Raw genomic sequence first — 4,850 nt, forward strand, 5'->3', positions numbered from 1 at the left:
GAAATCCTCTCAGACTGAGGCAGTCTGTGCTTCAAGCTCACAATCGTTGCACCATTTCACATCAAGAGAGATGTGAGAAAGGGGAGAAAAAACATCAAACAATGCAGCGCAGGCCAAATACCTATGCAGATTTAAAAGTTGTATGACATGTTCAAGGTATAGTATAGTATAAATAAATCTAACTTCCAGAAAGGGGTCATTCTCAAGATGGTGGCTGCTGGGAGCTTTGAATGGCTAGATATCTCAATTACTATTCAGCCATCTTGAGAATGACCCCTTTCCGGAAATTAGATTTTCATAGATTTTTAGTATGTTATTTAACACTTGAAATTGAGCACGCTCCTTTCTAGCCTACCATGCGTTGTCGTCTACCTCCTTCCCCTCCTCCTCCTCCTCCTCGCTCATTTCTGCCGTCCGTCGTCATACGCAACTCGCCGGCTGCGCCGCCTTGCCTGCAGGAGGCAGCAGCGCTGTTCTCTGTGTGTCTGTTCCCTCTTTGTTAAACTTGTTGTCTGGGCCAGAGCGGAAGTAGTGGCTCCAGTGACCCTAACATTTCTCTAAGACCCTGGACTATGAACTGACCCTAATATTTCCCTAAAACCCTGGACTATGAACTGACCCTAATATTTCCCTAAAACCCTGGACTATGAACTGTAATATTTCCCTAAGACCCTGGACTATGAACTGTAATATCTCCCTAAGACCCTGGACTATGAACTGTAATATTTCCCTAAGGCCCTGGGCTATGAACTGTAATATTTCCCTAAGACCCTGGACTATGAACTGTAATATTTCCCTAAGACCCTGGACTATGAACTGTAATATTTCCCTAAGACCCTGGACTATGAACTGTAATATTTCCCTAAGAGTCTGGACTATGAACTGTGATATTTCCCTAAGACCCTGGACTATGAACTGTAATATTTCCCTAAGACCCTGGACTATGAACTGTAATATTTCCCTAAGACCCTGGACTATGAACTGTAATATTTCCCTAAGACCCTGGACTATGAACTGTAATATTTCCCTAAGACCCTGGACTATGAACTGTAATATTTCCCTAAGACCCTGGACTATGAACTGTAATATTTCCCTAAGACCCTGGACTATGAACTGTAATATTTCCCTAAGACCCTGGACTATGAACTGTAATATTTCCCTAAGACCCTGGACTAGTAGTGAGAAAAATACATCATGGCTGACCTCATGGGTGCTAATCACAAAGCAGTACATCATGTTAACTTTCACATGCCAGGTTTGAAGGCTCTGGTTCAAAGTGGATGACAGATACAAGGATTTAAGGAAGGCAAATAACAGTTCCTCCATAAACCAGCAGTGGCTGTTATTACGCAGACTTGGACCTGACATCAACAAGTCTGTGGAAGTGTTTCATTGATGAATTTTGAATGTGTGTGAGAGAGAGAGAGAGAGAGAGAGAGAAGCAAAAATAAATAGACGATCATTATCATTTTTATGGAATTATTAAATTGCTTTTTTTTACCTGAAATCTCTGAAACACTGATGAAAAATAAGTATGCACAAGAGTCCCTCACCAGAAAACACATCAGAATAAGTCAAATAATCAGATCAACTATAAACACATCGCTGAGGAGATTGAAGTTATTCCAGCTCTGAGCTATTGATTTGACATATCAGGGCCACCTCATTTTCTCTGTCGCATTGGCCTCTGGGCTGAAAATACATTGGGGACTGGGATTTGGGGGGGAACCAATCACAGAGTGCCGTGCCTTTATAGAAGAGAGCCTAGTTTAATGTGTTAGGTATAGTTTACCTTTATAGAAGAGAGCCTAGTTTAATGTGTTAGGTATAGTTTACCTTTATAGAAGAGAGCCTAGTTTAATGTGTTAGGTATAGTTTACCTTTATAGAAGAGAGCATAGTTTAATGTTTTAGGTATAGTTTACCTTTATAGAAGAGAGCCTAGTTTAATGTGTTAGGTATAGTTTACCTTTATAGAAGAGAGCCTAGTTTAATGTTTTAGGTATAGTTTACCTTTATAGAAGATAGCCTAGTTTAATGTGTTAGGTATAGTTTAACTTTATAGAAGAGAGCCTAGTTTAATGTGTTAGGTATAGTTTACCTTTATAGAAGAGAGCCTAGTTTAATGTGTTAGGTATAGTTTACCTTTATAGAAGAGAGCCTAGTTCAATGTGTTAGGTATAGTTTACCTTTATAGAAGAGAGCCTAGTTTAATGTGTTAGGTATACGGTAGTTAGTTTACCTTTATAGAAGAGAGCCTGGTTTAATGTGTTAGGTATAGTTAGTTTACCTTTATAGAAGAGAGCCTAGTTTAATGTGTTAGGTATAGTTAGTTTCCCTTTATAGAAGAGAGCCTAGTTTAATGTGTTAGGTATAGTTAGTTTACCTTTATAGAAGAGAGCCTAGTTTAATGTGTTAGGTATAGTTAGTTTCCCTTTATAGAAGAGAGCCTAGTTTAATGTGTTAGGTAGTTTACTTTTTTGTGATCAACTTTTGATTGACATCATTCAATACAGGTACATGACATTAATGATAGTCATTAGACAGGATGCATGAGCCCTCTTCCCACCCACCCACTCATATCACCCACCCAATACCCATCAGAACATGTGATGAAAGACCCACCCACTCATATCACCCACCCAATACCCATCAGAACATGTGATGAAAGACCCGCCCACTCATATCACCCACCCAATACCCATCAGAACATGTGATGAAAGACCCGCCCACTCATATCACCCACCCAATACCCATCAGAACATGTGATGAAAGACATCAGTTTAGTTTACAACAAAATGAAAAAGAAATAAAAAGGAAATAAGGAAATAGAGGAGAACACCCTTTCAAAAAACCCCACCCCCGCGGTCTCTGTTCAAAGTAAACCTCTCACACTTTGCTACTGGAGCACTGGTTCCTGAGGCAGAGATGCTACATCTCTCCAGGGTTCAAGAGTTGAGGACTTCGCTTTATTAATCCTAGCTGTGGAGAGTTCAAGCATTACGATATCATGAAAATATGCTAGCCATTTGTGAATGTTAAGTGAGTGAGGGGGAAGCCACCTTTGGGCTATCATTTTCTTGACTGCGGTTAGGCCAGCAAGCCAATTTTTTCTCCGTTTACCCGACAAGTTTAGTTTAGAGTCATCGTTAATTAATAGAAGGATTCGGTCCAGAGGTGTTCAATTATGTCAGATATTATTGAAGTTGTTTTATCCCAGAATTCCTGGACTTTTTCACATTCCCAAAACATGTGTAAGAAAGTTCCACGTATAGTTTACCCTTATAGAAGAGAGCCTAGTTTAATGTGTTAGGTATAGTTTACCTTTATGTGTCACAGTAGAGAGGGCACTGGGCAGCAATCCAATAGGCCTAGCCTACCTTACAAATGGATGTCAGAGCTACAAGACAGTTGAAGTTTGTCACAGGATCTCACTGTAGAGGTCCTGATGCGAGTGTAGCTTCCTCGTTGGCTAAAGGTGCATCACATAAAACCTCTGGGGTCCTTCATTGATTTTGACCCTAAAAACTGTCACTGATTTGCCGGGAAACTAAAGCTCCAAGAGCGTGAAATCAACTCACAGAAGAGAAATTGAGTCAGTCCGCAAGATATGTATGTAGTTTGATTCATAAGGCTGTATGTATGTAGTTTGATTCATAAGGCTGGATGTATGTAGTTTGATTCATAAGGCTGGATGTACTGTATGTAGTTTGATTCATAAGGCTGGGTGTATGTAGTTTGATTCATAAGGCTGGATGTATGTAGTTTGATTCATAAGGCTGTATGTATGTAGTTTGATTCATAAGGCTGGATGTATGTAGTTTGATTCATAAGGCTGGATGTATGTAGTTTGATTCATAAGTCTGGATGTACTGTATGTAGTTTGATTCATAAGGCTGGGTGTATGTAGTTTGATTCATAAGGCTGGATGTATGTAGTTTGATTCATAAGGCTGGATGTATGTAGTTTGATTCATAAGGCTGGATGTATGTAGTTTGATTCATAAGGCTGGGTGTATGTAGTTTGATTCATAAGGCTGTATGTGTGTAGTTTGATTCATAAGGCTGTATGTATGTAGTTTGATTCATAAGGCTGTATGTGTGTAGTTTGATTCATAAGGCTGTATGTGTGTAGTTTGATTCATAAGGCTGGATGTATGTAGTTTGATTCATAAGGCTGGATGTATGTAGTTTGATTCATAAGGCTGGATGTATGTAGTTTGATTCATAAGGCTGTATGTATGTAGTTTGATTCATAAGGCTGTATGTGTGTAGTTTGATTCATAAGGCTGGATGTATGTAGTTTGATTCATAAGGCTGGATGTATGTAGTTTGATTCATAAGGCTGTATGTGTGTAGTTTGATTCATAAGGCTGGATGTATGTAGTTTGATTCATAAGGCTGGATGTATGTAGTTTGATTCATAAGGCTGTATGTGTGTAGTTTGATTCATAAGGCTGGATGTATGTAGTTTGATTGATAAGGCTGGATGTATGTAGTTTGATTCATAAGGCTGGATGTATGTAGTTTGATTCATAAGGCTGGATGTATGTAGTTTGATTCATAAGGCTGGATGTATGTAGTTTGATTGATAAGGCTGGATGTATGTAGTTTGATTCATAAGGCTGGATGTATGTAGTTTGATTCATAAGGCTGGATGTATGTAGTTTGATTCATAAGGCTGTATGTATGTAGTTTGATTCATAAGGCTGGATGTATGTAGTTTGATTCATAAGGCTGTATGTGTGTAGTTTGATTCATAAGGCTGGATGTGTGTAGTTTGATTCATAAGGCTGGATGTATGTAGTTTGATTCATAAGGCTGGATGTATGTAGTTTGATTCATAAGGCTG

Source organism: Poromitra crassiceps, assembly GCF_964638095.1.
Source record: "Poromitra crassiceps genome assembly, chromosome: 4".
Classification (NCBI taxonomy): Eukaryota; Metazoa; Chordata; class Actinopteri; order Beryciformes; family Melamphaidae; genus Poromitra; species Poromitra crassiceps.